The 22,206-nt window shown below is 39.8% G+C and overlaps 1 protein-coding gene across 2 annotated transcripts in view; it reads right to left on the minus strand.

Annotated features, from left to right (window-relative positions):
• The window catches only part of tmem132e (transmembrane protein 132E), a 508,399-nt gene that overhangs the window by 462,244 nt on the left and 23,949 nt on the right, over nucleotides 1–22,206 (minus strand). The gene's annotated exons all lie outside the window — the stretch shown is intronic.

Here is a 22,206-nt window from a genome sequence, read left to right on the forward strand (position 1 = left end):
TTGAAAGAGCCATATTAGGCAGAAAAACAAAATTAAAAGCCTTTTATAAGTCTTATAATAAAAACAAAGCATGCTGTAAGTATGTATATTAGCTATGTTAGCATACTATCAAAATCATTGCTTCTACAAAATTAAATTAAGAAATCCATCACATCACACAACTGACTCTTAGAGGCAATCGAGTATCTATGTGCCGAATACCCTTGATTTACTGTTTGGTGATGTTGCTTGCAATTTTAAAACCTTTTTCTTCATTTCTTTAATTGTCTGCATTATTTCACATTTTTTCTTGTAGTCAGCAAATAGGTTGTTCTGATATACCAATGAATGACTCCTCCCTGTAGTCACTATCTGTGAACGGTTTTCTCCACTTTATTTCTCTCCTGGGTTTCTAACAAAACTCTCAGCAGTAGTGTAGTTTGGAAATACAATCCACTTCTTAAATCTATTTTTGTGAACATCTAATTTCTCCAGAAGTGATGCCATCCCCCCTTTTCTCTCACTTTCAACCGGGTACTCTGCCGCAAAAGTAGCATGCTTTTCCTGGAAAGTCCGTTTCCACATAACTCTTTTTGTTGTCTGATAATTTCAGTTTCCAAGCAATATGTTGTAAACATTTTTTCGCCTTTTATCCTGATTGCTTTGTGTCTTTTTTTTCACTTTATTACATGTTTACTAATAGGCTCAGAGACAGTTTCTTCCGCATGGCCATCCACCCCTAAACAAGCATGCAAAACTGTGAAAATAATTATGTTGCGACTTATTTTGGGATTTTTTTTGTTTTTGCTGCTAGATGTTTATAATGTAATTTATCCTGACAGTCTTTTATCTTTACCCTGGACAGTCTTTTATGTTTACCCTGGAGTGCCATGTCTAATTATGTTGAAGACAATGTTTCACAACATTGATATCAATGACAAAAAAGATAATTAAATTCAGTAATGATCAATTGTATCACAATAAGACTCCATTCGGCTGACTTGACAAAAAAAAACTAAAAAAATCATAGAAAGTGTTGGTAACCAACATGAAAGCTGCTGAAATGTAGATATTTTTTGCAAACCCTTCTCTGAGAAGATGCACACTAAACGTGGAGTAAGCCAGCAAATAGTCTAACATTATTTATAAGAATAGAAGTGGCAATCTAGAATAAACATGTACAGTGAGACCTCAGTTTTTGAACGCCTCTCAGTTCGAACAAATCGGTTCTCGACCAAAAATTTCGAGAAATTCTTGCTTCGCTTTTCGTTCAAAAAATCGGAGTTCGAACGCGGCTACGCTAGGGGCTATGCTGAGTGGCGCACGGGTGTAGATTGCCCCCACCCTTTGTGAAGAACTGTTGTCACGTGAGCGCGCACTCCTATTTGCTTTCGTTATTATTATCATTTTTTTTAACCCCTAATTATGCCTTGGAAGAAGGTCGGTGCAAGCAGCAAAGTTGCTACAGGTGAAAAAAGAAGAGTAGTGCGTACAACTATTGCATTTAAGAAAGAAATAATAGCAAAATATGAATGTGCGAGTTTCCCTTCTTTCGAGGGAATAGAGCATGGCTTCTGCAGACCACCACAAAGGTAAGAAATCCCATTCATAAATCTTTTCTTTATCCTTTAACCGCTCACCACTTGTTGTGGAGACCCGGGTGCTCAATGACGTGTAAACGACCTGATTTTTTTATTTTTACACGTTCATGTTAGCGTAATCTTTCGTACGGAAGATTACGCTAACGCGAACGTACGACTAGCCTGGGTGAGCTTCATGTTTACGTTCTTGGTAAACATTTAGGGTGTTGGAACAGATTAAAACGATTTTACATTACTTTTAATGGGAAAAACGATTTTCTGTGATCAACCAAATCGGTTTTCGAACAGGGTTCTGGAACGGATTATGGTCGAGAACCGAGGTTCCACTGTAATAAAGACTTATCCATTCATCCATCAAATTTCTCCGCCCTTTATCCTCACTAGGATCACACCATCTTTAGGCTGTGGGCAGGGGACAACCTGAACTGGTTGCCAGCTAATCGCAGGGCACACAGAGACAGACAATTCACTCACTCATTCATACCTAGCAACAATTTGACCTCCAATTAACCTGACATGCATGTTTTTGGTATGTAAGAAACCGGAGTGCCTGGAGGAAAACCACGGGGGCAGCTGCACGAACCACCCAGCCGTCATGCCGCCTATAATAAAAACTTTGAAAAATGAAAAATAAGCTCTAAAGTAGGATAGATATTTACAGGGTTTTAGTTGTAGACAGGCCTAATACTGCGTTAAAGGAAAATAACCAAGCAGTTATTTTGTCCATCTCAGAGGACAGACATTTTGCAACAAGTGTCCCCTAAAAATTACATCGCAGTGACTCAGCATTCGTGCAACAACAAATCACAGCCCTGCTTAAAACAACCGATAACTGTAATTGTAATAGTTACCTAAGCCCTGGGTAGCTATGATATGAGGTTTTGTGCAGATTCATCACCAAAGCAACCCCCACCTGAGATAGACAAAAACTAGTGGGTATTGCTTTTTCACGTATATACCACAAATAATACAAATTGAAATACCATGTTTAGACTGGTGGGGGGCTATAAATTGTAATATTTTGAAGATATCCTTTGAGTTAAAGCAGGGTACGGGAACCTATAGTATGTTTGACGTCAAGTTTGTCCCCGCAGTTTTTTGTTTCTTTTTGTTAGTGGAGCATAACAATTGTGAAAATAAGGCCCGTTTCAGGTACTGTCCAAACTCCAACACAAATTATTTGTCACAATTAATTTACTTGCATGCGCAAGGATTTTGACAGAGGCTGCAATGGTGACACAAGCCATGAGATGGCGGCCACAATTTAAAAAGTTATTAGTTATGTACAACTCCTTTATCTTGTAATGGTTGCAAATAACTACTTTTGTTTGATAACAATTTCATTTGTTGTCCTTTGTAGCCCCATAATAATTTGTTGAATAAGAAAAACTTAAAATTTGCACGGGCAAATATTCAAAGCCCCAGGCTCTACTACCCACCACTAGTGTTGATCAAAATAACGAAGTGGATTAATCTGTGATGACACCACTCGCCACGGGACCACTGCGGACAACTTCGGCTTGACAAATATGCGAACGGCATCTGGGGAATCGGTAAGTGGAGCAGCGACGGCCTTTTAATCCTCATTAAATTGCGGCAGTCGCCATGAGTTCACTTGGGTGTTGCACCCGGAGAAACCGCCGCGCTTGTTCATCGCGGGGTGAAAAATGACTCGTTCGACATTGCGACGATGAACCTCGGGCTCCCCCGGTTTGTTCCTTTGATTTCCCCGGGGGGCGCGAGGAAAGAGAGGGGGCAGGTCAGTGCACGGTGGGCTTGTTTAAGCGAAACGGACCTCTCATCATTCATTCCGGATAACCCTCTCCCGGTCTCTGACGGCTGTCAAATCCATGGCAAATCTGCGCACGATAGCAAGCCGGGGCTCAGCTGGATTATAAAAGAGCAAATTTTGATGAATAAAGCCACAATACATGTCTAAAATTGATCACGCATGTCTTAGAAGAGCGCTCATGAGTGTGTCTATGCAAGGCCGCAGGTGGGGGTAAAAATATGTTTTTAATAAAGCACCTTCACCCTGCAAAATCACAGTGGAAATTCTTAAAGGGGACATCATACTATGGCAATTGGACTTTTTAATTGCTTGGGTACTGAAAATCGTCTCTCTCGAGTGTGTGCACGCTCATCAAGTGTGAAATTAAACAACCGAAGCAATCTCTTTTGGATTGGGTTACTGGATTGACTGCGGCTAGGAGGGAGTGTCGGCGTCACTTTAAGTATTTAAAAACAGTAAAAGGAATGTTGTCATACTCCCCTTTTCAGGGAATAAAGGAGAAAATAGTCAAAGGGGAAAATGTTAATTGCATTGTGGGAGAGAGACCTAAAATTAGTATATAATTTTAAAAAAATCTCAAAGATTTAATTGATAAAGTTTTGGTGAGGTGATTCTTTTTCATAACATTTTTGTAACAAGAACTCTGAAATATGAGTTAAGGAAACATAATTTTCTCATTGTACATTTTTTTCATATTTTACTTAAATTGTACCTATATTTCATCATCATTTTAACATTCTTAATTTGTGTTTCTGGAAAATTGTGAAAAAGAATCCTTAAAATCAAGAAAATGTATCAACCAACAGAACCACAATGTTTAAATTATACATTTACATTTAATAATTATGTTTTAAATATTTCATTATACATTTTTATTTTCTAGCAGGAAAATTAAATAAAAACAAAATGTTGAGAAATATAAGATATGGTTATGATATACATTTATATACTATATTAGTACTTTTTTGTATTATTAAAAAGACACGATCATAATGAGTACATTATGTATTTTTCATTATATGTTTGTATTCTGTAAAAAAAAAAAGTTCTTACCGCATATATATGAAACAATTTGCTCATTCAAAGGATTGTATTACCTAAGAATAGATAGAATAAAAATGATGGGAAAAAAATTATTGAAGTAAATTCTAACTTTAAAAACTCCATCCATCCATCCATCCATCCATTATCTTCCGCTTATCCGAGGTCGGGTCGCGGGGGCAGCAGCCTTAAAAGGGAAGCCCAGACCTCCCTATCCCCAGCCACCTCCTCCAGCTCATCCGATGGGATCCCGGGGCGTTCCCATGCCAGCCGAGAGACATAGTCTCTCCAGCGTGTCCTGGGTCGCCCCCGGGGCCTCCTGCCGGTGAGACATGCCCGGAACACCTCCCGAGGGAGACGTCCAGGAGGCATCCTTATCAGATGCCCGAGCCACCTCACCTGGCTCCTCTCAATGCGGAGGAGCAGTGGCTCCACACAGAGTCCCTCCCTGATGACTGAGCTTCTCACCTTATCTCTAAGGGAGAACCCAGATACCCTGCGCAGGAAACTAATTTCGGCCACTTGTATCCGGGATCGTGTTCTTTCGGTCATGAACCAAAATTCATGACCATAGGTGAGGGTAGGAACGTAGATCGACCGGTAGATCGAGAGCTTTGCCTTTCGGCTCAGCTCCCTCTTCACCACGACGGACGGTACATGGTCCGAATGACGGCAGACGCTGTACCGACCCGTCTGTCGATCTTTCGTTACTTTAAAAACTCGATTTTTCTAAATTATTTTGCAACAAACCAGGAAAGTTTACTTTAATTCGAACATTTAATTTATTTTACAACATTTTTCAAAATTGACCCTTTTCAGAGAATTCATGAGTCATCAAGTCCCCAGTAAAAATAATAAAACCCAGACAAAACCCAAAGAGAGCAGACAACATTAGCTAGTTAAAAACACTCAGCAAGATCGATTGGTCTGGGTAAGGTTCGTCCCTTTTCCTCAGCCAAAAACTAATTTTGAGAAATGTTTGAGATGGATAAAGGCATGCCTCACGATCAACTCAACGTGCAGACGATCGATGGGAACCGGAATAAAGTTATTTGTTCTATAGTAACTGTTTTATTTTCATTCAATTGAAGTTTACGCTTCTGTTGGGTCGGTTAGTTGTCAGTGAGAGAATATGGTACAGTAAGCTTCTGGCCATTGACTTTTTCTGATGTGAAGTCGGCCACTTAGTAGTCGGAATTGGGTACAAGTATCTATTTTGACCTAAATTGGAAAAGATTTTCTTCGTCTCCCAAGAATCTCCATTGAAACAAAATAACCGCATTAAGATTATATACGATTTGCATAACAACCAACATTGTGGAGGATAACCCGCATTAGAGGGAGGTAAGTGATCAATGGTTTATTTCTGTGACATAAGTTTCCCGATTGCCGTTTCACTCTTCAGTTCCTTGTTAGCCCAAAAATGTTGCTATTGATAGTTCTTAGCGCATCATGTACATTCGGGCAACATTAGGAGCGGTGACCATATTGGAGGTGGTGTGAGAGTAAGTTTACCTTGTTGTTTTCGTGCTTGACCTAAAAAATATAAGTTGAAAAACACTTTAGTTGGTTAGACAAATGTTTCAGGCTACATTACGACCACAAACGTTTACTGAGCGATAAACACCCATACGAGCTAGAGACAAACAAGTGGGAGTGGAGTTAGGGTTTAGTTTTGAACCGCGAATGGCTCACCATCATCGGGCAGGCGTTTTAGAGAACCTAGGCATTGCCCTAAATCAGGGCCTTGATCTGTCCTCCGCTCACCAGGCTTTCACTCTTGGGGTTTTTCTTAAGAGTAGGGCTAAAATTCTGTTTTAATAGCCGACTAGTCATAGACTATTGAAACAATCGGATAATCGGAATATTATTCATTTCTTCTTAGATTTAGCATGAAGTTCATTTAACTATGTGGCAAATAATCAACTTTGCAAGTAGTCTTTTTAATGGCCATATCCAGGCTAAAATCTCTAAAACTTTATAAGGTTTTGGTGCGCGTAGTTAAGTTGACGCTGCCATTACTGTATGTTACCGCTCCAGACAGAGACACTATTGTGCATGCACAACTCTCAGCAGGGATTATATTCATGTAGAGATGCTTAAGACTGGTTAAAAAAAAGCGTGTCTCATGACATTAGTCGACAATGAGTTTCATTGTCGACCATTTATGCTATCGATTTTTGTCGACAACTTCCACTAATCATTGCAGCCCTACATTATAGTTAATTTCAGCCGGAAAACAGCTCACTATTTTCTGCTAGGCTTTATGGTGCGTGTCAGAAGGCATGTAGACTAAGTGAGGTTTTCTCCCTCTGCCCTCCACTCACCGACTAATGGTACTTACAAAAAACAGTTAAACCGCGGAGAAACAATGCCTTACACCTTCAGTTTTTATTTGTACATCAAACAAAATTTGCGCTATGTGGTGGTCAGGTGGTGCACTTTCGACCTTATGTAACTTTCTTTTTAACTTTTAGAGACTCAAGTGCAATTACCCCTCCACTACGTTAGAGAGCAGTGGCATTGGCAGTGTGTGCTCAGTGGTGAAGGACCATTTGCACTTTGTACGTTTGAAGTGCAGAATTTAAGTACTGTATAGCAAAAGCCTCAAGTTACACCATGAAAAATGATTTATCAGAAATGAGAAAACAGACCAAGAGAGATGGAGCTAAGAAGAAACGGAAGCCTCCTTCCAAAAGCCTAGATAAGGAACTATGACAAATCGTATGTAGCACCTAAGACGAGGAGAGAGTGTTTTTACTGTGTCTAAAATGTTATCTTCTTTCTAGATAAGTGCATGATAGAAAATAACTGGGTACCACTGGTGTAGACCCATGACAACATCTGGTGAACCCCTCCAATATGGCTGACTGTTTACGTTCGGATATGCCCGTGACGTCAAACAAAAACGATCAATAGACATTGTTAGTTAGCATCTCGCAGTAAACGCTACTTTGCTGCTGACTCACATTTAAAAATTACCGTGAACAGCTTTTGCAACTGTGGAAGAGATCACAGGAGGTATCCGGGGTGTTAACACACTGGCCGACTTTAACGCTTTGGCACTAATTAAATAGCAAGCCCCAGAGAGCACAGCGGGGGGCACGCAGGCCCCGCAACACGAGACCACCGGTGGTGCAAACACAACATAACTCCTATCGACGTGATGACAACAGTGGGTGTCTGGTCTTTCAGATTTAACACCCTCTGTCGTGCATAACCAAAAAAAAAACAAATGAGCTTATGTTAGCAGGACAACGAAGCAAGAGAGTATAAGATCAAATATTTACTTTTTGTATTTCAGCTGCTGTTTTTAGCATAACAAATTGGTGGAAATTCACGATAAAACCATCAAATTTGATTCCTGCAAACATGGATTGTTGCATTACCAACTATAAATTTTCAAGTTCCTTCATTACCATTAAAAGAAGAAATCCAAGGAAAATTAGGAACTTTAATTTACATATGTGATTTTTAATCTTATATGTGCATGTATCAAGACATATGATTTTTAGATCTTGAGTAAATCGCAAATATATTTTGTTTTGAGACAAATGTCTCCCCATACTGGAAGTTATTCCCACTAGAACTTACCACTGGAAAATGCAACCTTAAATTTTTTCATGGCCCATACTAAATCTCCATAACTGATACACAATCCTTGCACTAATACACATTTCCTAATGCCCGGTTTGGGTGCTTAATTTCAAACAATAGTAGGTTTATTGAGGCATAAAAGAGAAAATTTCTGAACAATGAACATTTATTTAAAGGGGTGTGTAGTATTTAGTGCTTCCCAGTGGCAAAACAAAAAGATATTTAAATAATAACCAAGAATCCATATAGAATCATATAAACCTGCATTTTAAAAAATAATAGTCAAAAGTTGAGGAATTAGCATCTATTTTACATAACACGAGCCTCACCTGGAGAAAGCCGGCATGCCATCTTGCTGCTACGAAGACCCAAAAATCCCAAAAACAAAAACCTTGGAAATGATGGGTAAAAAATGTGAAATAAGAAAATAGAAGTAAAATGGTACAATTTGGTCAAGTCAAGTTTATTTATATAGCCCTTAATCACAAAGAGTCTCAAAGGGCTGCACAGACCACAGATTATTGCAAACCACAGACTATTATTACACCATTCCGTGATGTAAAACCTACATGAGGGCAAGGAAAAACTCAAAAACCTCAACATGAGGAAAGTGAAGAAACCTTGAGAAGGGACCACATATGAGGTAATCCCCCTTACAGGATGACAAAGCTGCAATGGATGTTGCAATAACAAAAATACAAAATATTGTCAACACAAAATATAGGTCAATCATATGCTATAGAATAGAAGTCTGTTTTAAGCCTAAATTTAAACAGTTCCCCTGAGGTTGCAGACCGAATCTCAGGAGGAAGAGAATTCCACAGCACTGGGGCCCGAATGGAGAACGCTCTTGAACCTGCGGATCTCTTCTTGGCTCTTGGGATCACTAGTAGATCAGCATTTTCAGAGCAAAGGCTCCGGACCAGAACATAGGGTCTGAAAGATATGAGGGTCCGTGCATGATTTTGTATAATACCAACAGAACCTTAAAATCACATCTTAAGCTAACAGGGAGCCAAATTAGCTAAAATTGGGGTAATGTGATCAAACTTTCTGCAGCATTTTGTACCAGCTGAAGGCTCTTGATTTTGGGCTTTGGGAGACTGGAGAGTAGTGCATTACAGTAATCGAGTACAATTGGTCTCTTTGAGTAGTTTCTAGTGCTTTTTGGAACTCGTTTTCAGTTTCACTGCAGTGACATCTCGAGCTCAAAAAATAAAAACTGTCCCCTTTAAATGCTTGTTAATGGGGTGAGATTTATTTGAAAAATAAAATAAAATAATTTAACAAATATTTTGTACTTTCACACCTAATCTTATTACTAATATGGGCACGAAACTAATTTACTTGACCAATTTAGTACCAAAAATCTTGTACTTGCAAGTGTTTTCAAACATGTACTGTTACATTAGTGTTGGCGGCAGTGGGGGGGGGACTTCACAGATTTTAGCATGGGTAAAAAAGGGCTCGCCTGTGTTTTTGCCTCGAGCATGTTCAGCTTCAAGCGACCAGGCTAGCATGAAATCACATTCACAGTAACATTGCTTTTTTGCCAAAAATGATAATACCAAGGAGATGTAAGTGTCAAAAAACAAACGAAGATCTACTTTACTTCTAGTAGAGGAAAGCTTTACTCGGGTATTCAGCCCATTTTGACCACAGATGTGGACAAAAAGTGCGAAGCACCACATTTCTAATGCTAATTTCAGGCCATGTGTAGAAATGTATATGTTAAACCATTAAGGAGTTTTTGAACCTAAACACTTCAGTAATGTTTAAATACAAAATGCCAAGTTTATGACTCCTACCTTTTTTCTTACAGTTTAAACGATGTATTTTATTTTCAATATCACTATCTTTACATTTTTAATAAACAGTCAAAACCTTGTCATTTGCGTATATTTATTCTTTCGTTATGTATGTATAGAAAATGTTAGCCAATAAAATATTCTGAATTCCAGCATCTTAGCTGGTTACTGATGTCAATAATTTCCAACATTTCTACAAACTTCCAAATAATTAAGTAATTTTGACTTCAATATTTTTCAAATTGATTAGTACTGAGGACATATTATTTTAAACTTAAGCAAAAAAAAAGGAAGCTGATTTAATGTGGGTTTTCTTCAGCTAGAAAAAAACAGCTCAACAGTGCCTCTTTTGGGTGCAGAAGGCAAAAACTATTTTTTAAATTAAGCTATTTGTTATTGATAAGTAAGTTGTAGTATTTTGAAAATACTTTAAATTTACCAAAATATGAAGTAGGATTGATGAAAACAAATGTACAATGTTTATATTATATTATATATTATATATTATATTTGGCATGTTCTTCCTCTGCAGATCTAAGTAATAAACACTGACTCAACAGCAGTTGAACAGGTAAACATTTAGTACTAAACTAGTTGTCTTTTTTTGCAGATTCTTTAATAATTTTGAATATTTTTTAACAATTAAGTACATACTGTAAAAAGCAACTATTGACAGAATTCTCACTCCAGACATTTGTTTATATAAATAAATGTAATTATCACAAATTAAAAAATACATCATTCCAGGTTTCGTATTTTGAGAATTCCATTTATTGATTTATCAGTACTAATTTGATTACCATGTCAACCTACTAAGCAAGGGCCTATTTTGGCACTAGGCGCTTCAAACATCCATTTATTGATTCCTTCTCTGCACCGCTTATCATCATTAGGGTTCCAGGGGTGCTGGAGCCCATCTCAGCCGTCTTCGGGCACTGGGCAGACGACACCCTGAACTGGTTGCCAACCAGTCACAGGGCACATAGAGACAGTCAACACACTCACTCGCTCGTTCATTCACACCTCGGGACAATTTGGACCACCATTTAACCGGCCTTGCATGTTTTTGGAATGTGAGCGAAAACCAGAATGCCTGGGGGAACCCAAGCAGACACCTGGAGAACAGGCCGGGAACTGAAATTAAACCCTGGACCTTCGGACCGTGGGGCTACATGCAAACCACCCACCCGCCGTGCTGCCTCGCTTTAAACATGCGCATCAAAAATATGCGAAAATAATGCAAATGAGGGCAAGTAAAAAGTAGTGGAAATGAAGATTTTCGGTGTTGCTCACGCTCCTGCAGACCCTTGCCCCCTCACCCACAATCATGGGCATGAATGATGCATGATGTACGAGCATATGCCGCGACAAGCGCACCCCCTGAGGCCAATCAGACACAATTTGGAAATGTGCTGTGCGTGCGACAGACGGGGTGAGGAGACGTCAGAAGGGGTCGCTTCTCACCCAACCTCAATCTCGGCTAAGAAATGCTTTGCCCTCGTAGCAAGGGAAGAGTTCCCGGGAGGGAGCTCTAACTTTGATTTATTAAAAGGTGTGGCTTTGGCATAGCGGCGCCACGTTTCATCAGGGGTATTTATAGGCGGTCGGAATGACATCGCGCTTCCCGTCGCTTATGTGATTCCTGGCTTTTCCCGGTATTACGTTGATGTTGGACTACAGGGACTTTGATTAAAAAGGGACAAGATTCATCCATATTATTTACCTGATTCAGTTGCAATTACTGTAAACGTGTGGACATGTATTAAGTACACGAATAATTACAAGTGTTCCCAATGACCGAGAAGTGTGACAATCGAAGTCTGTGAGCATCGCATGGAATAACGAATCCTGCGTGTGACAACTAAATGGTCATAAAACATTTTCAAAACCGAAGATCAAATCAGGTTACAGTTTCCGGCATAGGTAAATTATTTTTTCACATAATAATGAATTAGCTAATGTACTATTGGAAAGATTGCATGGCCAACAAACGTGGTATTTTTACAAAAACCTTTGAATGAGATTTACAGTTAAAAAAAGTTTATCACATTTTAAGTGGAAGTAGTGTAGATTGACTTGATACGTACGCAAATTATTTGAATGTAACACTAGATTTTTCAGCAACCTACAACCCTCAGAAAAAAAAACATTTACTGTATGTACATGTGAACAGTCAGACTCCTGTGACGTTTTGCAACACAACAGAATCAAAAAATGTCAAGCTGTTTTATAACCATGGTCTAGCAGAAAGAAACATGTTTAACATATACAGACGCTGCCCTACTTACGAACGAGATACCGAGGTTCCGGATGATCATTTTTAAGTTGAATTCGTCCGTAAGTTGCTTCAGAGCTATATTTTGTATGTATTGTATGTGTCAGGTTTATACAAGTATGTTTGGGGCTTGTATAAGTAACATATATTGTTTTGTAGTAAAAAAGAAAATTTCATAAGAAAATATGCTCTATAAAGATAAAAAAAGTTGAGTTTAAATAGCTTTTGGAAGATGGGCTTCAAGAGTTAGGCGATTTACTCCTCCGTGTTAGAGAGTGGCCAAAAACAAAGCGATCCAACCATTTTCCGCATCAATCTTTCTTATTCCACTTTCATTTCAAAAGAAATGGCTTACCCCTTCTTTACACTTTACACCAACCATATTGAATGGATGCACAAGATATTAAACAACAAAAACATTAAAGTTCTTAGCACACTAAAGATACAGTGCACATAGTACTGTATGTTTACACCCGAACTAAGAAGTAGAAGCCAGAATTATTCTTCTACGAGGTGGATGCTGGGTGACCTCTCACAGCGCCATACGTCGGTAGCGGCGGAAAAAAGCAGTAATGCCCTGTACTCGGAAAAAGGTGCAGACAATACAAAATCTGACAATATCTCCGGATAGTTTTCAACATCCCGAAAGATATTATCGTAACTACCATTTTTTTGTAAGTCGAATGGTCGTAAGTGGGGGAACGTCTGTAGCGCAATGGCAGAAACTTACTGAAAGTTACATACAAGAAGCATCCACCAGTTCAACAGTGAAGACAATCCCCCCCATTACCCTTGCCTTTCCATTAACCACAGCCCCACCCTCATTTCTTGAGCTCCAGCTCATATTCGCGTTTACTTTCATTTACTCAATCTCAAATTGATATTGTCTTCAATATAGAGAGAGAAGGTAAATAAGAGGCTGTGCATCCAGCCTACCGCTATGGCTATGTTAGCAACTCTCTTAAGCCACCCTTGCTGAGCCTGTATCTCATCAACGCCAGATCTTTTACCCATGAAACGGATGACTTGGAGCTACAAACTCATGGGACACCGCTGCATTCGGGATGGTTGTATTTTAATCATTGCAAAGACCTGGCTTCACTCCAAGTTACCCAATGCTAGCATGCAGCTACCTAGGTTTTTAAAGGTGCGACGTTACTTCGAGGATTTTCACTTTTTGCAGGGAGTTCTGGTCCCCATTAACCACAACGGCCCGCCTCTAAATTTGGATAGTCCCCCGACAATCCCAGAGAGTATTTTGATGCCCATGTTTTGTTTTCACCTAAAAAAAAATAATTCAAAGTTTGGGTGCACATTTGGGCTGTAAAAGTATTCAAACCCAGGTAGCCGCAGTGAGATCACAGAATTAATACCCCTGGACTACCAGAGATATAGATGACACAAGAAAAGGCTAAGGGTTTTATTTTATTATCACACTATTTTAAATTATAGTACCAGAGACCAACGATAATTTTGTTGTGCATTCCGTGTGTTAACATTTCAACCTTTAAACATTCTTATCCGTGTATTTTAAAAACTGATTATTTCAAATTCAAATTGCATGGTATTTGTTTTATAAAAGGAGTAGAACTACCAATCCTTGTTGTTCGTGGTTTTTTTATTTATCACATTTATCGTATAAAATTCCAATCTGTTATGTTTATCACATTTACAATTAAAAACTGCAAAAAAACTGTTGTTTGACTGATAGGTTTTCCAAATAGAATGCAGAGCACAAAACAACAACATCAACTATTAATTGACAAAAGGAACCAACAATTCAAATGCTGTAAAATAAAATAATACATAAACATTTGCACAAAGAAGTCACTCTAGCTCTTAAGTGTTGAACCCCATTGAATTTTCTTCCTTGTATGAAGACTCATTGAAAATCAAAACAAGAAAAGCAGAATCTTACCCTACAAAAGTGAAATTGGAAAACAAAGAAATGACTTATTAAACCTACAATTGTACCGCTAGCAACTCCTATAACATATGAATACCATTTATTTTATTTTAGTTTTTAATTTAAAGAGTTGTGACATACTGTGAAACCTTGAAATATTAACTTTATGTCACGAACCAGGACAGGAATCAGGATTGAGAACCCAATCGTGTAACGTTACTCACAATTTATTGGGTAGAAGAGGAATGCGTGCACACTCGATCCGGGGATCGATGGTCGCGGAAGTAGAGTGAAATCAGAACTAAGTAGGGGTAAAAATTAAACAGTTAGGGCCAAGAACAAATCAGGGTCAAAACACAGGCAAAGATATAATATAGATATTAACAGGACTTGGCATATCACAGAGTTTAGCAGGAGTTTTGCAGACGCTCTGACACCAGGCAACTCGCAAGACCGCGTTTAAGTAGTCCGGCAGCAATCTGTCAACCCGTTTCAGCTGGTGTCAGTAGGCGGGGCTAAGTGGGCGCCGTGGCAACCGTGACAGAACCTGGCACCACACGGCGGGGACCAATTGGGCACCATGGCAACCACGACAGAACCCCCCCTCAAGGGACGGCTCCAGAAGTCCCAACAAAAACAAAATACATTGCGCCCCAGAATGGGCTGATGCCCCTGAGGAGGGTGGCCCCACTTCAGCCTTTGAAGGCGAGGCAAAAGCAGGAACAGGGAGAGGCTGGGCCGGCAGACGGACGAGTCGGAGTGGCAAGCAGACGAGTCAGAATGGCGAGCAGACGAGTCAGAGTGGCGAGCAGACGAGTCAGAGTTGCGAGCAGGCTTGTCAGAGTGGCAAGCCGGCGAGTCAAACTGGAGAGCCGGGGAGTCAGCCTGGAGCGCTGTGGCAACCATGACAGAACCTGGCGCCACACAGCAGGGACCAATTGGGCTCCATGACAACCATGACACTTTATTGATCAATCAGAAAATTCAATCTTCCACTCACATTGCAAGAGAAAGATGTGCAGGTCAAAATCCGTCCGGTTGCTAACACGTTTTCCATGGCCAAATTGAAGATTTTTAAGAACTTTCAAAGCCAAGTACCAAAAATATGGTACAAATCTTGCATTTTGCATAAATATATGTGCGATTTATATATGTAATTTTCAGTTGCAGGACATTCTTCCCAATAAAATTTACCACTGGGAAACACAACCTTTGCATGGCCCATAATAAATTTCCATAACTAATACATAATTCTTACACTAATACACATTACATAGTGCCCTGTTTAGGTGTAATACGCATTTGCCCTCTTGTATGCGACCCATAAGTGGCAAAGACTCTTCATAGGATAAAGCCCTATAAACTAATGCCAGCTGCAGTTTAACATGATGGAAGAAGAAAGCACTGTCAAAATAAGGCGACCTCAGAGTGTTTGCGTCAGTTTTAAGCATAGGAAACATGGCAATAATGCTAAGCATTTACAAGCACTTTAGCAAGTATTCAATCCTTGAAAACACAGCATTAAAATGCTTTTGGAAGGATTTCAAGCACCAGTATGATCCCTAAACCGGATGGCACGTGCTAAGTTTTACGTTTCGAAACTTCACTGTTTTAATTTATCATGTAAATTAACCAGACATGTATTTTCATATCTCTGATCTTCGCTACATCAATGCTATATTCATTACAGACATCTTTTCCTCAACCAGCAGTGGCTCATTTGATACAACGCCACTCGTGTGATACCAGAGTTTGGGATTGGACATCTGGTGTTAATGACTAATTATGACAATTATGACCCCCTACTCCTCCATCATCGGTCAGTGATATTACCCTGCGTTTTGGCAGCCCTTGCGTAGTCGGAGAGTGGATGGATAAGCTGATAGAGTGCTTTAACTAGAGCTCTCATGCTGCGTGAAAATCTGCGCCATGTTTCCCGCATATTTGATAATGCCGTTCCGAACGGAAAACTGATTAGATTAGGGAATACTTTGGAGACGCCGTTTGCACTGACTGCCTTGGAGACACCGTTTGCACCGACTGCCCTACAGAGCGCCCGAGGGCGTCTCACTAACTCTTTCGTGGGAAACAGCTTGCTTGAAGGATGATGATTTCATTTAATATATTGACAAGAGCTGTAACAGTGTTGGGATTTTTTGTGTCTCATGGGGCTGCAAAATAGCAATTTTAATAGTCGATGAGTCCAACTTGAAATTAGTCGAAAAATCGGATCATTATTGTTTCTTTCTTAAATTTACAGTAGCATGAAGTTGACTTAATTATGTGGAAAATGTTAAAAACAAAAAAAAATGGGTCAGGTGAAAAATACATATTGACCTGAACATTACTTGCTATGTTGGGGCGGCAGTAGCTCAGGAGGTAGAGCGATCGTTTTAGGATTAAGGGATCCCAGTTCGAATCCCGGCTTGTCCGTGTTACATGGCGAAGTGTCCTTGGGTAAGACACTAAAACCCCAATACCCCCAATAAGCAGGTTAGCGCCTTACATGGCTGCACAGATCACGGCCGCTATTGGGAAATGTGAAGCACAATGTAAAGCGCTTTGGGAAGTCATTGACTTGAAAAGCGCTATATAAATGCAGATCATTTCAGATCATTTCATTTCATGCAACTTTGCAAGTAGTTTTTATATTTGCCATATCCAGGCTAAAATGCTCCCAAACTCTAGAAGTGTTGGTATGCGTACTTGTTGTAGAAACCGCCATTTGTGTAAGCTTATGTTCCTGCCTGAAACTGAGACACTTATTGCGCATGAGCAACTCTTTGCAGAGGTTATATTAATGTAGAGATGACTCACTCTACTGGAAAAACATGTCCCGCGACAATAGTCTACAATGGAATTCATTGTCTACTATTTCTATTGACAATGTTTGTTGACTACGTCGACTAATCGTTGCAGCCCTTTTTAATGTACTTCTATTTTCATCTCTCGCTTTTTGGGAAACATTTAACCTTTCTAGTTCGAAATTCAGTACATTTCAAAGCAAACTGAAAAACAGATTTAGACTAATGAAGCTGCTGATGAAACGAGGCAAATGTTACGCATTTAGGCCAACCATACCTCCAGCCCCCATTTCCCCAAACCATGTCCCCAGCGACCACTGTAACTAATTCATCATTATAAGTTTTTTTACGCTTGGCATTCGAATTTGCAAAAGCATAGAGTACAAAGAAATGAGGAACTAATTCATTTCAGGCAGATATGAGTCAGGATTGAGGCAATCTGCTACGGCATTTGTTTGGCATTACGGTCATTGAGACCTGTACGAGAGTTACATTTCTGGTTAAACAAGTACGGATGCATTTGTAGGGAAGATGTTCCAACTACAATAATATTAACTTACCTTCAGTAACATGTGTTACACTTAAGTTAACAGAAATTGCAAGATATGTAAAAATGTAAGATTTTCAAAGATAATACTACAGTAGCAATATAAACGCAGAACACGTAGATATGATTAGTGAACTTTCTACTCAAAGTCCTTGCGATATTGCCTAATCAAGGCAGTATGACAAAGCAATTGGTCTCGTTTGTACAGTTTGATGCCTTCCACATCAGAAAGGCGTATTATAACATTTTTATCTCACTGCAACAGCACACAGCTTCCCAATAAAACAGGACATTACACTTGCATGCACTATGTTAATAAGCTCTTTTGTGTAATAAAAATAAGACGAGGTAGTCTTAGGTCACAAGAACAGCTAAAGTAGAACACAGAATATGTAAAATTCTTCATTTTATTACCATGAGCAAGATTTGATACTGATGTATTCGCAGGGATCAGAATGGAGATTTTCATTTTTAGCTGAAATAGCCAGGGTCCAGGAATAAAGCAGTGTCCCCCAGCTTCGACCCGTTTTTGATCCTGACCACGTCTACTCTCCCATCCCGGCTTTCGACCTTTTTTGTCCCAGACCACGTCTACTCTCCTTTCCTGGCTTACGGCTCGCTTCGGAGCCCGACCACGTTTTTTCTCTCCTGTCCGGGATACTGACACCGCCATTGCTCGCCACGGGTTCAGAACGACCCACTTCCCGCATCCAGCAACCACCGGATCGGTGACACTTCCCATTACATTTTACCACTGGGAAACGCTACCTTAAATCTCTGCACAGCCATTCATACGTAATCCTTGAGCTAATACACATTTTATAGTGCCCTGTTTATGTGTAGCATGTACCTGTCTCTTTAATGCGACGCGTAGGGTCGCAATTAAGCTTCATAGGACAATGGTGTACAAACTAATGCCAGCTGCAGTTAATCGCGAAGGAAGAAGAAAAATAAATTGCAAAGCCAAGCCAACAGAAATCTGTGTCAGCATCATTTTTCAGCAGACTTGTTGAGAAACATGGCAACAATTTAAGTATTTACCGTACCAGCACTTCTGCCAAAATTCAAGTACTTTTCAATCCTTGAAAACAAAATAATAAAATTCAGGCATTTTCAAGGATTTTAAGCAACCAAGGTGAACCCAAAAGTGGGTTGCGTACTTGTTTTCAGTGGGTCGCGGGCTTTTCCCTGGCAAAATAAATCTTAGAGGATGAAAATCTGCGGGTCAACTACACCACTTCACAGTAGATGGCTCAATCTCTTCTACTGTACCTCATTGATTCAGTGCATTTGAGAGGGACCACCCTTCGTTTTCTTGTGATTTTTTTGTCCCCCCCGCCCCGTTTTTTTCCCATAATAATGGGTCCCAAGGAAATTAGGGACGAGGGGAAAGAAAAGGGGAAAACTGTGACAACAGTGAGTTAACGACAGGGAAATATGAAAATGGTTTACGAACGTCCGCCATTTGAGCGCTGCTAGATGTTACAGTAAATGGTTTAAAAATGTTCCATTTGTAGATTTTAACCAGTTTAGTCATCTGCATGATTAAGTAACTATTGATATTTAGGTGCACGCTTTATTAATATTTTGAATTTCTATGAGTATTTTAAAGCAGTTTTAGGGGGTCGCTTACATGTGATTTATGCTTATATGTGAGTATATACAGTACATAAAAGTCGTTTTGGTTTTGCTTTTTACATTGTTTTCCATTAAAAATGTGAATATATTCAACTATCCCTGCTTTAAACTGGACAATGCTTTCATTGGATCACATTTAAGAAGTGGAATAATGTTTCTTGTTTTGGGTCGCAGCTTGTCATTAGGGTGGAAAAGTGAGCCCTGAAGTCAGACCTGTTGAGAACGAGCGCTAAAGTTTACATATTAACTTGAATGTTTAAGTCTTATGTGCGTAAAACACTACATTACTGTACTTAAAAAATATATTTTTAAAGCACTATACAGTGGAACCTCGGTTCTCAACCATAATACGTTCCAGAACCCTGTTCGAAAACCGATTTGTTCGATCACCGAAATCATTTTCCCATAAAAAAAAAAGTAAATCGTTTTAATCTGTTCCAATACCCTGAATGTTTACCTTTAATGTTTAACGTAAACTAAAGCTAACCCAGGCTAATCGTACGTTCGCATTATCGTAATCTTCTGTACGAAAGATTACGCTAACATGAACGTGTGAAAATAAAAAAAATCAGGTCGTTTGCAATTCATTTAGCACCCGGGTCTCCACAACAAGTGGTGAGCGGTTCATTGGAAAGGGGGCTCCGTTTCAACACCCTGAATGTTGGGCTCCATTCCAACACCCTGAATGTTTACCTTGACTGTTTAACGTAAACAAAGCTAACCCAGGCTAATCATACGTTCATGTTAGCGTAATCTTTCGTACGGAAGATTGCACAAGGAGGCTGCAGTAGCTGGATTTGAACCCTAGACCTCTGCACCATTCTTCGTACGGAAGATTTTTTTAAAAATAAAAAAAAGGATAAAGAAAAGAATTATTAATAGGATTTCTTACCTTTGTGGTGGTCAGCAGAAGGCGCAGGTGGATGGTGGGGTATTCCCTAGCAAGATCAGACACTCGCACACCTCCTTCATATTTTGCTATTATTTCTTTCTTAAATGCAATAGTTGTACGCACTACTTTTCTTTATTCACCTGTAGCAACTTTGCTGCTTGCACTGACTTTCTTCGGAGGCATAATTAGGGGCTAAAACACTTCATACACCTATATTAAAAGCGAAAGCAAAACGAAGCACAGTTGGTCACGAAAAGAGCGATCTACACCCGTACGCCGCTCAGCATCGCACCGTAGCGTACGCACTCACACATTACCGGTGTTCGAACTCTGATTTTTTTGACCGAACAGCAAAGCAAGAATTTCTCTTCTTCATCTTGGTGCTACTCAAAAGGAAAAATAAGACTTCCCTCTCTCAAGGCAAAAAAAAAACACAACTCTAATTTATCTGTGGGAGCTTAATAGAGTTTTAATCAATAACAATGACTCTGATTACTTGGCCGGAAGCTGAGATTTGCGCTCTCGAAAACAAATGTTCCCATCTGCGCAACTGCCTTCTTGAACAAACACTCATCTGGAACCATTTCAAAGCACTCGTTGCCCGTTTAGAGGTCGCGCCGCGGTGCAAATATATAAACTTGTCAATTTATCGCTAGAATATCTGGAGGCCAATGCGTGAAGCTCGAGACATGCAATTTAGGTTGGCGTGAGGCAGGCAATTTAGGACTTTATAATCACAGAGTGCCACTTCAATTCGGAAAGTCGACTGATAACGAATGCAAATTCGGTAGAGGAGACAGCTTCTGAGATGCAGTTTGAATATGCATTGCTTAAAATGGTTGTAACAATGCCACATAGATGCTTTATGTTAGCCTATTATGTGTTCGGAGTAAGAGACATTTAAGGATAAATATCCTCTGATTCTGACCCAGAGAAGTGCCACTTCCGCGTCCCGGGCGACCTGCTCCCCACAATCTACGATCACTGGATCGTGGGTGCCAGCTTACGTCTCTTTTCAAATAAAATTAAGAAACTAACGCAATTGGGTTCCCGTCTCCGTTCCTGGTTCATGACAATGTCTTCCTGTGCATCAATAACGTTGCTCTTTAAGTAGTAAACATACATAAGACAACTTCATGAACACACATTACGGGCACACCAATATTTTTTAATTTCAAGTATTTCTAAAAGTCATCATGTCAACAAAACGCTCTGGACCCACAAAGCAACATAAGGCAGAGGAAGAGGCTTTCTATCGCCAACTAATTTGGACTCCTGACATGCTAAAGTAGTATTTCTCAACTGGTCTGAACCACCATGCCACCCTAATTACAAGCCATCCCCAAATCAAGATAAAAAAGTTTGACTTCACAAATTCATTCCATGCAAGAATTTTTATTGCATTTTAAATCAGAGATAGTAGAATACATCCATCAAATTAAATTTTTCTGTTCCCATTTTCCTCACTAGGACCAGCTAACTCTGGGCAGCGGGCAGGGGACACCCTGAAATGTTTGCCAGCCAGTTGCAGTGCACACAGAGACATATGATCATTCTCACCTAGGGACAATCCCGACGGGCAAAATAACCGGACATGATTGTTTTTGGAATGTGGGAGGAAATCGGAGTGCCCGGAGGAAACCCACGGGGAGAACATGCAAACTCTGCACAAGGAGGCTGCAGTAGCTGGATTTGAACCCTAGACCTCTGCACCATGGGGCAGCACTCTAACCACCTATTCGCCACCTTAGTAGAATGCATTCAGTAAGAGCTGGTGTTGCATTAATCAAACATCCAAGCATTTAAAAATAACATTTCATAGAAAATAAATACCGTAAATTCCGGACTATAAGCCGCTACTTTTTTTCCCAAATGTTCAGCCCTGCGGCTTATTCAGTGAAGCGGCCAATTTATGTAATTTTTCTAACGGCCACCAGCGGCACTCAAGTACAAAAGGTAAGATTTAGACCGGTGGAATTGTGCGCCGAGGTAGACTGCATCTGCATCCTCTTAGTTACGTTCAAATTGTCCGTATGACAAAGGTACGTTCCGATTATGAGGAAAACGCCCTTGATGGCAACAGTTATAAGGAGAAAGCTGAAGACGGTTAAACGTGAATTTCGCAATTGCGGCACAGCTTTTTTTAAACAGCTGCGCTTTATGCGTCGCGAGCGTGTTAGGAGTAGCGTGGTGGTACCTTTCAAGGGACGGTTTGGGATGAAAGTTATATTATTATTATTAAAGCTTTGAAAACTCTCTCGGTGTAGTCTTTCTTTGTAAATATGTGTAACCATGTATAATATGTATTTGCAACTTTTTGTAAGGT

The sequence above is a fragment of the Urocampus carinirostris genome, chromosome 17 (assembly GCF_059441175.1).
Source record: "Urocampus carinirostris isolate Australia breed hairy pipefish chromosome 17, RoL_Ucar_1.0, whole genome shotgun sequence".
NCBI classification, from domain to species: Eukaryota; Metazoa; Chordata; class Actinopteri; order Syngnathiformes; family Syngnathidae; genus Urocampus; species Urocampus carinirostris.